General features: G+C 37.5%; 1 pseudogene; it reads left to right on the top strand.

The window, feature by feature from the left end:
- The first annotated feature begins 427 nt into the window (after positions 1-427).
- The window catches only part of LOC121402299, a 33,599-nt pseudogene continuing 16,925 nt past the window's right edge, over positions 428-17,101 (top strand).

Genomic DNA, 17,101 nt, shown 5'->3' with positions numbered 1-17,101 from the left:
GGGATTTCCTTTTTCTGCTGTTAAGATGTTACAGGGATGGATCCGTTATCCAGAAACCCGTACCAAAGGACGTCTACCATAAACTCGCTATCTAATCAGAATAATAAAATTGTTGAGAGGGATTCCTTTTTCCTGTGATGTAATAAGATACAGGGAATGGATCCTCTATCCCAAAAAGTTGGCCCGCCTACCCATAAACTCCCCGTTCTAATCAATAATTATAAATTGTTTGAAGAGGAATTTCCTATTTTCTGTGTAAAAATGATACAGGGATGGGATCCGTTATCCCAGACAGCTGCCATATTACAATACGAGCACGTGGATCAGCAACACCTCACGCTCATCCAAAACTCAACCTAATATAAATTCGTTTCTGAACCCACTATATACACACCCTGTGACGACGTACGACCGATCTCAGATAAGTATGCGATCAGGTTACTCCCGTCTTAACTCGCGGTCACGAAGAGAAGTCAAGCACATCAGTCGTGCTCACTACATCTCTATGCAAATTATAACTATTGCGAGAGAGGATGCCGATACTGCACCCCGGCAGTAAAATAATGCTAGCAGGAGCATGGGATTCCGTTATCCAAAAATGGCGCGCCCTACCCATAAACTCCGTTCTATCAAATAATATACAATTTTTGAGAGATTTCCTTTTTCTGATGTAATAATGATACAGGGATGGATCCGTTTATACCAGAAACCCAGTTATCCCAAGAAAATGGGCACTACCTGTACACTCATACTGTTCAGTACTACATGAAGAGAAGAATACTATTACACACTACGAGAACGTGTGGGTGGTGGTGGACACGCTCGACAGATACTCACATTTGCGCACAACTCATCCGACCAGCGTCATCACACGAGGAGCGGTGGATTACCTGTCAGATCGTATAAGCTCTCACTTCCTCATCTCCATCTATTCTATTCAATTAACACGTGTCACACATCTATGCATAGTGTACTCAAGAGAATGCATCAATGCTAAGTGCCACATCTCATGTCTCTCGAGAGACTACCTGTAATAATGTACAGGATGGGGATACCGTTATCCAAACCGTTTATCCAGAACATGGCCGTCTACCATAAAACTCCGTTTCTAATCAATAATATAAAATTGTTTGCAGAGGAATTCCTTTTCTGTGAATAATGTCAGGATGGGACCGTTATCCAAAAATGGCGCCCCCTTACCATAAACTCCGTTCTTAATCCAAATAATATTAATTGTTTGAAGAGGATTCCCTTTTTCATGTGTAATAATGTACAGGGATGGGAATCCGGTTATCCAGAAAACCCGTTATCCATAAATGGCCCGTCCTTACCACAACTCCCGTTCTTAACCAAATAAATATAAATTGTTTTATTTGAGGATTTCTTTCTGTTGAATAATGTACCCAGGGATGGGATCCGATTGATCTAAAAAATGGCAGCCTACCAGAATCACACGCAGCCCTATCAGACTAAACCACAAGTTCTATCACCATACCACAAGCATCGCGCACATACAAGCTGATCAGTTTAGAGAGCGCATCATCCCACAATCCTGAGAGACTATGGCGTCTAGAATCATACGCAGTTCTAGGTGTATCACGGTGGGCTACATATCAACGTCACGACGAATACTGTTCATCTGAGCACAACTCGATCATCACCACTAAAATCACTACCGGACGCCATTCACACCTCATCTCGTCAGCTATTCCGTATGCATCAGCCGTAGTCACTCATGCTACGGGATGGTTCCATTATCCAGACACAGTGCATCCGCCTACCATAAACTCCGATTTTCTAATCAAATAATATAAATTGTTTACGAGGCACTTGTCCTTTTCTGTTGTAATAATGCTACAGGGGATGGGATCCGCTTATCAGAAAAACCCTTATCAACAAATGGCCGCCTACCCGATAAAACTCGTTCTAAGTCCAAATAATATAAAATTGTTTTCGAGAGGATTTCCTTTTTCTGTTAACTAATTGATACAGGGATGGATCCGTATCCAAAAATGGCCGACCTACCATATATTTCTTCTTAATCCAAATAATATAAATTGTTTGAGAGTATTCTTTTTTCTGTGAATTAAATGTACAGGGATGGATCCGTTATCCAGGAAACCCGTGGTATCCAGAAATGCGCCGTCTACCAATACTCCGTCTAATCAATAATATAAATTATTTGAGAGATTTCCATTCTTTCTGACGTGTAATAATGACAGGAGATATTGGATCCGTTATCCAGAAACCCGTATCCAGAAATGCCGGTCTACCATAAAACTCGTTCTAATCAATAATATAAACTTGTTTGAGAGGATTTCCTTTTTCTGTTAATAATGACAGGATGGAATCCGTTTATCCAGAAACCCTTTATCCAGAAATGGTCGGCCATTACCATAAAACTTCCGTTCTAATCAAATAATATAAATTGTTTGAGGATTTCCTTTTTCTGTGTTAATACATGCTTACCAGGGATGGTATCCGTTTATGCAGAAACCCTTATCCAGAAATGGCCGCTTACCATAACCCGTTCTAATTCAAATAATATAAATTGTTTAGAGATTATTCTTTTTTGCTGTAAATATCTACAGGGATGGGTCCGTTTATCCAGAAATTAGCCGTCTACCATAAATCCGTTTTTAATCAAATAATATAAATTGTTTGAGAGGATTTCCTTTTTCTGTGTTGAATAATGTACAGGGGGATGGATCCGTTACCAAAAAACGGCCGCCACTACCATAAACTCCGTTCTAATCAAATAATATAAATTGTTTTGAGAGGATTCCTTTTCTGTGTATAATGTACAGGGATGGGATCCGTTTATCTAAAACCCGTTATCCAGAAAGGGCCGTTTCTACCATAAACTCCGTTCTATCAAAGAATATAAATGTGTGTGACTCCGATCATCCTCTCTCTCTCTCCGCGAGTTCTGCTCTGCATCATATCCTCGAATCATACGATGCACTACACAACCTACCATAAAACTCCGTTCTTAATCAAATAATATGAAATTGTTTGAGAGGATTTGCCTTTTTCTGTGTAATAATGTACGGGATGGGATCCAGTTTCCAAAACCCGCTTATTCCATGAAATGGCCGATCTACCTTAAACTGCCGGTCTAATCAAAATAATAAATTGTTTGAGAGGATTTCCTTTCTGTGTAAATAATGTACAGGGATGGGATCCGATTATCCAGAACCCCTTTATCCCAGAAATGCCCGTTCTACCATAAAACTCCGTTCTAATCAATAATATAAATTTTTGAGAGGAATTTCCTTTCTGTGTAATAATGTAAGGCAGATTGAGAATGTGCGAGTCCCTCGCGTCCTCAATCAGCTCTCTCCTCGTTCTCACCAACAAAACGACACTTATCCATCAACATGCTCCATCATGAATCGTACGAGTAGCGTGTAATAGATTGATCTATTGTTCGAGAGGATTTCCTTTTTCTGCTTAATAATGTACAGGGATGGACTCCGTTATCCAGAAACCGTTATCCAGAAATGGCCGTCTTACAACAAACTCCATTCTAATTCAAATAATATAAATTGTTCGAAGGATTTCCGTTTTTCGTTGTAATAATGTACAGGGATGGGAATCCGTACCAGAAATGGCCATCTACATTAAACTCCGTTCGAATCAAATAATATAAATTGTTTGAGAGGATTTCTTTTTCTGTGTAATAATGATACAGGGATGATCCGTTTATCCAGAACCGTTATCAAGAATGGCCGTCTACCATAACTCCATTCTAATCAATAATATTAACTTTCAAAAATTGATTCCTTTTTTCTGTGTATAATTGTGAGGGTATGGATCCTGTATCCAGAACCCCTATCCAGAAATGGCCGTCTACCATAAACTCCATTCTAATCAAATACATATAAAATTTTACAAAATGAATTTCCTTTTTCTGTGTAATAATGTACAGGGATGGGCATCCGGTATTCCAGAAACCCGTTATTCCAGAAATGCGCGTCTGACCATAAACTCCGTTCTAATCAAATAATATAAATTGATTTGAGAGGATTTCCTATTTTTGTTGTAATAATGACAGGAATGGGATCCGCTGATCAAAAATTAGAAAACCCGTTATCCATAAATGGCCTACTACCATAAACTCCGTCTAATCTAAATGAATTAAATTGATTTGAAAGAGGATTTCCTTTTCTGTTGTAATTAATGTACAGGATGTTCCATTTCCAGAAATGGCGCCTACCAATAAACTCCGTTACTATCAAATAAATATACAAAATTGTTTGAGAGGATTCCTTTCGTGTAATTAATGATACAGGGATGGGATCCGTTATCCAGAAACCCAGTATCCAAAAAATGGCCGACCTACCATAAACTCCGCTTCATAGTAAATCAAATAAATATTAAATTGTTTGAGAGGATTATCCTTTTCTGTTGTAAAATTACAGGGATGGGAATCGTTATCAAAAAATGGCCGGCCTACAATTATTCTCTCTCTAATCAAAATATATCAAATTGTTTAGAGTATTTCCTTTTCTGTGTAATAATGTACGGGATGGGATCCTTGGACCAGAAACCCGTTATCCAGAAATGGCCGATCTACCATAAACTCCGTTCAATCAAATAATATAAATTATTGAGAGGATTTTCCTTTTCTGATGTATAATGTACAGGGTGGGATCCGTTATCCAGAAAACCGTTATGCCAGAAATGGCCGGCCTACATTAACTCCGTTCTAAATCAAATAATATAATTGTTTGAAGGTTCCTTTTTCTGTGTAATAATGTACAGGATGGACCTGTATCAGAACCCTTTATCCAGAATGGTCTTCCTACATAAACTCCGTTTCTAATTCAAATAATATAAATTGTCTTGACAGGATTTCCCTTTTTTGGTAATAATGTACAGGGATGGATCGGTTATCAAAAATGGCCGGCCCTACCATAAACCTCCGTTCTAATCAAATAATAATAAATAGTTTGAGAGGATTTCCTTTGTTCTGTGTAATAATGTACAGGATGGGATCCGTATTCCAGAAACCCGTTATCATAAATGGCCTCTACCATAAACTCCGTTCTAATCAAAAATATAAATTGTTATGAGAAAGGATTTCCTATTTCTGTTAATATGTACGGATGGGTTCCCATTATCCAGAAAATGGCCGCTACCATAAATCCGTTCTAATAATAATATAAATGTTTGAGAGGATTCCTTTTCTGTGTAATAATGTACAGGGATGGGATCCGTTATCAGAAACCCGTTATCCATAAATGGCCGTCTACCATCAACTCCGTATCTAATCAATAATATAAAATTGTTTGAAGAGGATTTCTTTATCTGTGTAATAATGTACACGGATGGATCCTTATCCAAAAAGGGCTGCCTACCATAAATCCTTCTAATCAAAATAATATAAATGTTTGAGAGGATTTCCCTTGTTTCGGTTGTGGATAAATCGTACAGGGATGGGATCCGTTATCCAGAACCCGTTATTCAAAATGGCCAACTCTACCATAAACTCATCCAGTTCAAGCAATAATATAAATTGTTGAGAGGATTTCCCTTTTTTTCGTGTAAATGTACAGGTATGGGGTTCCCTTTCCAAGAATCTATAGCGCACTCTACATATAATATTAAAATCAGATCTAACTAGGCCTTACAACCTTCACTACTATATCGAACGAGCCCTCAGCGATGGAGTCCACCATTGAAAATCCTACACTACTGCTGTTGTTTCTGCCATTTCTTTCTCAGAGCAGTGTCCCTGGACTTAGAATACTTCCCAACAGGCCAAGCAGCATGATTCAGGATCCTGGTTATGTGATTCACTTCATGCATGTTGATACATACAGCAAAGGCACCCGGGAAAGACTGACATCATAATATAACCACACAATCAGAATTCCAACATCCTCATCACCCGCAACAAAGAGCTCAGTGAAGCCAAATAAGATCATCTTACTAAGTGAAAGCAATGTCTCGCCTATCTGAAAGCAAATATTATCTCCTGTTGCAGAAAAAGGATATTGCACAACAAACATACAAATTCCCCCTCTCGGTCTTGTATAAAAGAGCTGCAGTATCCACACTCAATTCAATCATCTATATAGGTGACGATCACTGACGCATAAAACACAAAAACACTAAGGATTGATAACAAACCACATATGTACGTATCATTGACAGCATCCGCCTACTTTTCACTTGTGAGTGATGCTGAATTCGTTTGACTTGCCCAGGCTGTCTGTGTGTTCCCTCCTTTCCTTGCTGCTGACCAATACGTAAACGGGATCTGCACTATTCGCAAAATCTCTCTCAACTATCAAAAAATTGTCTGAGCTGATGAAATCGAGACATTCCTCAGCAGTGCTCTCCTACCGAGCTTGCTCTAAGACGCGACCTGATGCAACCGGATAAGGAAGAGAGCTACTGCAAAACCAAAATGTTTAGTGTTTTAGCCCTTCTGAACACACAGCAAAATGCCAGATTCACTCCTGCAGCTGCAAACTATATGCAATGGCTACTGCAGTCCCAGTCAGTCTTAGGGGCGTACAAATGGGACCCAACCTGGTTAGACGGGCAAACAATAGGCTTGGCAAGGAAAAGTTCAACACAGATATATGAGGAGTCAGGCTATGGTGCACAGGTAAAAGGGCTTCAGTTCAAATGTACACCCCAAAATACTGCAATACTGTTAAATCTGATGCATTGATGCTCTGCCTTAAGCCCTCACAGCAACCCCCCTAAATCTACAAGCTCCCCCCCTCCATCCCGTGATATCCCAAAAACAGAATAAAAAATTTAACAAATGAAAGCAGCCATGGCACACCCTGCAATCATTAGCGCACCATTAATTGTTGTATTACGAAAGCTAAGAAATAGTTAGAACACAAATCACTGCCCCGACTTCTGAACATCTATCATATAACATACAAAAGAGCCATACCGCCCTTAATTTGAATTCGGCTTTCTTCATGCTTAATCATCAACATATAGCTCGGCATCGAAAAAGACAACACACCTACCACCAACATTTCACGGTTAAAATCGAAAAACTCGATTTCTCCTCTATAATTGATCAGCCCCAACAGCCATCAATAGCACGCCCTGCCACTCTAATAAATGGATAATCTAGTCACATGCGTGTTTATCTTATTAATTACAATTCAAGCTATTAAGCCATCTCCCCTCGGTTTATAAACAACAACAAAAAAAAAACTTTAGTATCCAAAAAAATCACTTAAAATAAACAGATTGAGGTTATCACACAACGTTTGAATTAATTTTTTATATACACCAGATATCCATCGTCCATCAGCCCTTTCCAGTGACTACAATCTAAGCCCAGTATCACATTCCCTTCAGTCCCTGCTCCATTCACCTTACAGTCTAATTGTCCTATCACATTCCTATCAGCCCCATCCCTTGATTTTACAGATCTCAGGTCCCTTCACATCCCCATCAATCCTCTAATTACAATCTATTCCTATCAACATTCCCATCCAGTCCCTATCCCAGTCGCGAGCGAGACCAGCGACACGACATGCGCCACACACACATCTACACATCTGTACTCCATGAGCATACAATCAAACCTATACATCCCATCTGTCCCTCCATATCTTACATCTAGTCCCCACACATTCCCTCAATCCCTATCGTAGTCACACCACACTAATATATTTTCAGAAGCCAATTAACCCTTCTTTTAGTTTTATATTGTCCGTTCCCAACCCCATGCTGTACATTACACAATACAATTATGTCAAAATTCCCCAAACTAAATACAAAACCAGACCAATCAATCAATCCTCAGGAAAATCTGATATAGCACAGTTATAAAACAATTGACACTCTGACTTGCAGCCACCAATCAGATCCCCTATAAAAGACAGTACTGTAAAGAACCAGAATTAATAAATCTAAACTAACGATCTATGATCTTCTTTCCGAAATACTCAATTTCATTTATTATTATTCTAAAAAAAGAAAAAATTTTACTTCTTCTTCAACATTCTTTACTAATCTGTTTTACCGCTACCGCAGCCAAAAAAACCTAACTTCTCTACACACATTTATAACTTTATATCCTTATCTTTCTATCCTGACCCGTACACTCTCAGCATGTGACAGGCAACTTGTGCTAGTAAATACCATATCAACCATATACCTGCAAAAAACAAAATCACATAAAAACCACCCAAAATAAAACACATCAATTAGAAGGCCCACCTCAGAATAACATCACACATACCAAAAGTTATAAAAAACACTGGCCAATACAAAAACATTTTTTATTTTGACAACATTAAACTAAATGCTATAGTTATAAAACAATAACAAGGCATCAGCAGAAAATAAGGCCTTAATTTGAGTCTCTATGCCTCGAAGCAACATTTAATACCAACACTCCACGAAAGTATTGTCAGTTAGTAGACCAATTGTCACAACAATCTTCACCTAATACATCGGTCCCAATGACAGCACAAAAATAATGAATCTCTCTCCCCCTCGTTAGCAGAACAATAAATAAAAAAAAAACAAACCCATACAACTGATTTCTATATATTGATTGCTTAGCCCTTGTATAAAAAAAGACAGCCTAAGAAGCGATAATATGAGACCTCTTCGATTCCCATAAGGACAATACATATTATAGCCTTCTATTATATACGTACAAATCCATATCATCACAGTTACTATATTTAACTCCCCAAAAACCTACTTCAATCCCTGCTAATCAAAAACCGGACCCAGTATTAATATTAGAAGACCATTGTAATTCAGATCCTATTCTATTATATGCTTCATGACTACCCCCCTCCCCTTCTCCATTCTCATTATAACCCATGCATCACTATTATATCACCTTATCCAATCATCTAATTAAAAAAGACTGCGTATTATTCCATATACAACCCTAATAATAAATTAAAGGAAACTCTATCCCCATATCAATGACATATTCACCATAACCAATACAGATCCCCCCCTAGCCATCAAAAAAATAAGAATTAAATAAAACCCAAAGATCTCATTACACCCTAATAGTACTGATAACCCCCAAACCCAAATTTTCTTGTCAGATGTACAGAAATAAGAAAAAACCCCCTAATACATTATTTGTAAATTTCAACCCTGCACTCAAATGCTTACACTACAAAATACCCTTTATCTAAATAATATACCCGGCTGATACCATACCTCACACAAAAACTCTCTCTCTCCAAAGTTGATCCTAAATCTCTTTTACGTCATCCACAGAAACTGTAAAACCAGCTCCATAAACAGAGATAACCCACCTATAAGCCACTCCATAACATTCCTCTCCGCCACGCCAGCATATCTCTTCCCTCAGCCATATCAGGCCAACTAACTTTTAATCCTGCCATTCAAAAACCCAACTTCTCTTATGCACCATTGCTACAGTCAATACGACCATTCCAGTGTTCATTCCAATGCAACAGTCAAACATCCTTCGCTCCTTCATCTTTTTATTTTCGCCCATTCTGTCAGCACACCATCCAAACCCAAATACCTTTCCCTGATAAGCCATTAAATTTCTTACACTCAATACGCCAAGCCTAGGACTACTCGTACATTAATAGAGTATAAAACATTCAAGAAATTGATTTCAAGTTTTTACATGCCATTTCTCCTGGAAATCCCTGAAGCTCATATACACTCAATGCCACGATTTATTTACAAACATATAAACACAGACAAGAATGATTACAAGCAATACAGACCAGAACCAATCCCCGATTCTGGTCTAACAGTTTAATGACAGCTACCCCCTAATTGCCCAAACTCTCTACATACCAACTTAGCCTATAATTACAATACATTCCTTATACCAAGATACTTTATCATATACCAATCAACCAAAAACATGCTCCTGCCACTTGAACTCATCCCTCTTAAGGTCATATTCTCCAGAACTAAGCTGAATACAACAGTAATAAAACTAACTACAGCTCCCAGCATCATGTATGGAGACTAATAAGTTTTAAAGATCACAGAAAGTTACAAGAGCAATTAGACAAAACAAAATCTCACCTCTACATCATCCACTGTGAAAGCTTCCTTATCACCACGCGCTTCTCCCGCACTTCCAACCTAGCACCATCCCAAGCTCCTCATCTCCGCCACTCAAACATTACTCCGTTCATCTTGTCATTTTCCTCCCAGCAACATCATAAAAGCGATTAAAATGTATCCTATTTATGCCATATTCACCCCCTAACCGTCGTTGTCGCCTCCCAGCTGTCGAAGAATAACGTTCCTGCTTGAATCTCCTCTATCGCTTCGCCATTCTTTCTACCGATCTCCTCGACTCACTCATTCCATCACTCCCTACCCCCCACTTCCCCTATGTCACCAAAAACAAGTCCAACGAAAACCAAAACTGGATCACTACAGAACCCCTACATACCGTTATTCGTATAATCTAATTGCCTTTCAGAATTTAATTCAATAAATTCACTTCATTTTCCCTTCTGATTAGTTCAGTAAATCCAGAAAAATGACACCAACTCTTAAATACACGAACTTATAAAACACACTATTATTTATATCCACTTCTATTTAGAACTACATCGACTAAAGATAATACAGATCGTACTAACACATTAACTAGTAAGCAAAAGCACAAACGCTGCTATATATATCAACAAAACCTTAAATGCAAACCTGCTAACCAACAAGTACAAAAACAATTAACATCACCCTGCACAAAAAACACTCACCCCCAAACTCCCCCTAACTGACCTTCAACTGCCCCCTTATAACTCCCCCTAAACCAAGTTAACCAAAAATATAAAAAAAAACACATTGTTCACCCTCTATATCCACTACCCAGTTACAAATAAACACTCACCCAAATTCTCCCCTAACTAACCTTCCTCCCCAGCTCATAACAAGGTACCAAAATAATATTATAAACATTTAAACATCACCCTCTTATATTCATACCCAGTTACAAATAAACACATCACCCCAAATCTCCCCCTAACTACCTCAGACTTGCGCCTCCTTATCTCATAACAATTACACGATATAATAAAACATTTAACACACCCTCATAGTTCATAACCCAGCACAAGATAAACTCACCCCAATCTCCCCCAACTGACCTTCAAGACCACCCTTAGCTCATAACAATTTTTAAAAATAAAAACATTAAACAGTCACCCTCTATATCTTCATTAACCCATGTAAGCAGTATATACCAGAGTCAGCCCTGTGCTCAACCTCCCCGCCCCCTCCCTACATTCACTTCATGCACTCTCCCTTAGTACCCTACCCTCGCACCCCCTGCTCCCTGTATCCCCACTTTTACAAAAACACTCACCCCAAATCTCTCCCCTAACTGTCCTTCAACTCCCTACTCATAACAATAAATAATAAAACATTAAACATTCACCCATATATCCAATACCATTTAAAGATACACCACCCAAATTCTCTCCCCAACTGCCTTCGAACATCCCACCTTATCATAAATACAAATATAAAAACTTATACGAACATCACCCTCTATAGTTTCCATACCCACACAAATAAGAACTGCACCCCTAATCCCCCAACTGATCTTCAACTTCCCCCTTACTCAATAACAAGTACAATATATAGAAACATAAACATCGAACCTCTATATCATTACCATACAAATCAAACACGCACCCCAAATCCTCCCCCTAAACTGTTCTTCAGACTTCCCCTTAAGCATGATGGACAACGTACATATATATAAACATACATCACCCCTTCGTATTTCCAGTACCCAGCCACAAAAACACTCACCCCCAAATCTCCCGCCTAACTTTCTTAACTCCCCCCTTATTGAAACAATACAAATATAGAAACAGTAACATTAATATCCCAATGTTACGAAAACATCACCCCAAATCTCTCCCCAAAACTGCCTTCAACTGCCACTTAGCTCATGACAATACCAATATCATACAATAACATCACACATATTCCATCCCATCACAAAAAAAACTCACCCCTGAATCTCCCCCTAACTCTTCATATCCCCCCTCTCATAACAAGTACAATATATAAACATCAAACATCACGCCTCTATATTTCAACAGGTTACAAAAAAAACACTCAAACCCCAATCTCCCCCTAACTTCCTTCAGACTCCCTAACTGAAACAACTAAATAATATGAGAAACATGCATTAACCATCACCCTGCTTTGTCCATACCACATCACAAATAAACACTCACCCCCAAAAATCTCCCCCTAACTTCTTAACTGCCCCTATTTATAACAAGTTACAAATATAAACATTGCATAACAGTCACCCTCTAATATCCAGCAACCCAGTACAAATAAACACTCACCCAATCGCCCCCGAACGCCTTCAATTCCCCCTTAGCTCATAAAAGTACTACAATATATAATAAGACATAAACATCACCCAATCTTTCACAGTCATTACAAAACTTAAAAAAAAAAAAAACATAAATTAATTCAACCACTCCATTACACTTCCCACATATATCCCAAATCTAAATCCCTAATAATAACTAATAAATATATAACATTTAATCCTCCAGAAATTCCTCTATTCCCAGTATTATACCTCAATCTTCTTAATAATCCAAACACAAATGCAATCAAATCCAGCCGCCACCTCGACTTCATTTAATATAATTCATTAAAATGTATAAACTTACTTAAATCACCCCTTCCACCCCCAAAACACAAACAACCCACCTAAAAATGCCCATATATTAACTAATTTTAAATCCAACGAAAGACAATCACTCCACCTAAAAGAAGCCGAGCTGATATCCCTAAAACACCCCACCACAACACACAATAAAAAAAAAACTAACAACAAAATCCAAGCCCTCAATCACTTTCTTTCCCAATTACAATAACTAACCTTAAAATACAGATTTCCAAAAACCCTCCACTTTCCTCATCCCACACAATCACACCAACCCAACCAAAAACAATAATAGTTCCCGTTAACCTACCTCAGATATACACTTTCCAACATCTTCATCCCCTCCCGCTAATTGAAACCAAAGAGCATAACCAACAACGCCATCAAATCTAGCTTTTCTGTCCACATCACACAACACGAGCAGCCAGAGACCCGCGAGAACCGACGCGGACACCGCAGGTGTAGAACCAGCACCTCAGTCTTTCTCTCATACAATCAAAAAACTCGAACAACATCAATAACATCTTATAACAATAAATTTTTCTACCCATCCCCCCAATACACCCCACAATACCACCTCTAAAATTTCTCACCTACTCTCCCCCATAACATTAATCCACTGAAATAAACATAAGCCTAAAAAATCAACTTTCTCCCACTACACCAATACCCTCACCCGCGCCCACGCAATATTGTTCAGTTTCAAATTAATACTTCTCAACTACCCCAAACCTACTGACACTACATAAGTTAACAGAAATCACTCATCTTACCACTCCCAACCTATCAATACCCTCTTAAAATCAGTATTCCCCACATTCCTAAAATAGCTGCCCAGCAAAAATCATATTTAACCCTTCCATAAATGAATATACAAATCCCTAAACCCCACTATAACTCTATAATAAAAATTATCTAAGAATTCAATTGCTCAAATTTTTTTAAATTACTTTCACACACAGCATCAATTCACTCAACATCCCCACAACCAGCAATGATAAATAAATAATAAAAAACGAAATAAAAAATAATAACAAAATACAAAACAAACATTACCTGACAACATTTAATTCATTAACGAAAATAAAAAAAATAATAAAAAAACAAACAAAAAAATAATAATAAAAACTAAACCACATAAACAAAAGTAAATAAAACCAACCTCAAACAAAAACTCCTATTGATCCCCCCTATGACACACAACACCTATAATCTGCTACACATATAACTTCCCCAAATGCCTTCCTACCTCAAAATTAACCCGATATATACACCATTCCAAATTCAAACAAATATATTTAAGATATTATAACCCTTCAGCACACCACAGCTCCCATCCCTCCCTGCCTATTGCCGTCCTACAATCAACTTATATCCCACCCCACACCAAAACATTTCAAATACACAACAAACAAACCCATCCCAATACACACTACCAAAACCCACGACCATCCTTATTCTATTTCACTTATCACAACAAATAAACACTTGAATATTTACAAGCCCGCTACCACGTTCACACTAAACAAACCCCACTTCACAAAACACCAATTAAACACCCACATATCCACTTAAACTCACAACCACATACTAATAGAACCAACTCTTAACTCCAACCATCCTTATCCTAATCACCTCCTCTCCTATCTGATTGAACACAAACACTCAAAAATTACACACCAAAAGCCACGCCGCAGCAGCGGCCCGCGCAGAGTGATATAACAGGGAAGCCACAGAAGCAGCCGCGGCGGCGAGAGAGCCAGCACTCACGCGCAGCCGAGCAACACATCTTCCACGAACCAACCCAACTAATAAAGAAACCCGTTAAATCGTTCCCAATCTCTCGAATGAATATTTCCCCTAAGTCCAACTCCCTTCCCATAATCCATCACCCAGCGACCGCACCGGAATCACCCACTGCAACTACCAAACCACGTCATCATATTCCACCTCGCACCTAACCGCTACAATAAACACACAAAAAAAAAAAAAAAACACACCCTATAAAATAACTTACTGCACACTACAAAAAATTTACCCATACTCCCCCCACCCCCCATAAAAATCCAGCTAATCAAATCATTCTCAGATCAACACCACCTTACTATTTTCATTGCACAAAAAATCCAATATCAATCCTCCCCACAACGCTCACCCCCCATCTACTCACACTACTATTTCATCAGATCATCAATAAAACCTAATTCTCACCGCCCACCACTTGCACCACAACTAAAAAGAAAACACCTACAATCCACACCATAAAAACAAATTCCATAGCAACAAAAAACCTTAATAAAATACCATTGAACACCCCACTAGACTCATATTCAATTGAAAAACCCCAAGAATCAATATAAAATTACTAAAATATAAATAATCCCAACCACACTACGATCACATTTAAAATTTTCATTAACCCCATCCACTTCACCCCACCATCAACATCTTAATACAACCCCTTAAAACTTGAACATCTAGTTCTCCAGCCTACACATAATCGTGCCTCAACCCCAAAGCACTCATATTGTCTTAATGCCAACTTTAAAATTAAAATTCACTGAAAACCTTCAAATATAGATTCTGACAATTATCAATTTATATTTATTTATACTATAACAACCACAACTTTCCATTTAAACCAATCCATACCATACACCAAAACTATCTCTAATAAACTGAATATACATAACAATAAACAATACAAATACAATACAGATACCTACATTTTTATAAAAAACAATATAAAAACTCAAGAAAATAAAATATCCAAATCCTACCAAAACCAATCCCCCCACCCTACAGAATCACAAAACTATGACAATAACAGTCACCACCATCTCCATTCAAAAACCCAATCACCCAAAACACCCATCAGAACAACCTAACCAGCAAACAATTAAATAATAACACACATAATAAACAACACAAAATTAACAATTTTAATCAACAAGAATACACGCACAAAAACCACAGCACAGATATATACCATAATAAATCTCCCTTTCATAAAATGAAATCATTCCCCTAAAACGACACATATCCAAACCTCTAACAGGCCATCAGAAAATACTCATTCCTTACACACACAACATAAACCAATCTCTAGTACTCGATACATCCACAACGCACACACACAAATCTATAATCAGCCATCACCCCGTCCCCATGACTCACAAGCTAACCTTACACAACACACACATAACAATTCAACAAAACTCCTTAATTTTAAAAAAGTTACCATAAACCACCACAACAAAAATAAACCTCCAACACCTCCTCTATCCAAATCACTAACCTAAACAAATCCATACTAACAAACCTCTCAAGCCAAAAAAAAAACCCACCCACCAAATAATAACTCCATATCATTTACAAAACCCCTCAGCCAAAATAAAATATCCATGCCTCAACACAATAACCCCTCATAATCACTCATAACACATACATTTAAAATCAAAAACAGGCACTATGTTCTTCAGATAAATTCAATTCACTGCACCCCCACACATGCCCTCCCATCAAAAAAAAAATCAACAAAAATAATAAAATTAACACCAATAACAATTTAGTAATTTTAAACTTAACACTAATAAAACGTATCCATGTTACCAAACTTAATTAAAATTACAGTATAATAACAATTTTAATAAAAAATAACTAAAGAAAATAAAAAGCACCATACAATAACTTCATAAACAAAATAAAAAAATAAACAAATTGAAAAACCAGAACTAATCCTGCTCTCACCCTAACAACATACCACTCTCACACTTTAACACCAACACGAAAACCACAAACAATCGCCCTTCACACTGACATGTAAAGAAACAAACCCACACCTACCATAATATCATAAAATCACATTTAAAATACTTTTAAAAAAATTAAAAAACAAAAATTGCATTTATACACATACAATATAAAACAAAAACTAAATGAACAAAATATACAGAAATACAGTACAATCTCATAACCAAACACGATTTAACACAAAACCAAAAATAACATAATTATAAACAACAAAACATAAGCCCACATAAAAAAAAACAAAAAACAACCAATATAAAAAAAAATAATATTATAAAACAATAACATAAACTAAACTATACAACTTTACGCCAATATAACAAACCACATTCACCACATAATAATCCCTTCATCACTTCCTATAACACACACCCCAACCCACTAATCATTACAGACACTTCTCATCTCATTCCACCACTCTCCCCAAAATGTAACCAATCCACAACCTAACACGCACACGTATAAGATCCATCCCACCAATCACCACTCCCCTTACTCATCCACACAAAACCCTAAACATACATAACCCTCTTCACATACCCATTCACCAAATTAATACACATAAAAAAAAAACTCACCCACAACCGAAAAAACCACCACAACAAAAACACACCTACCTTCCCAATA

Source organism: Xenopus laevis, chromosome 3S (genome assembly GCF_017654675.1).
Source record: "Xenopus laevis strain J_2021 chromosome 3S, Xenopus_laevis_v10.1, whole genome shotgun sequence".
In the NCBI taxonomy this organism is placed as follows: domain Eukaryota; kingdom Metazoa; phylum Chordata; class Amphibia; order Anura; family Pipidae; genus Xenopus; species Xenopus laevis.
This window is presented reverse-complemented; position numbering and strand designations above follow the sequence as displayed.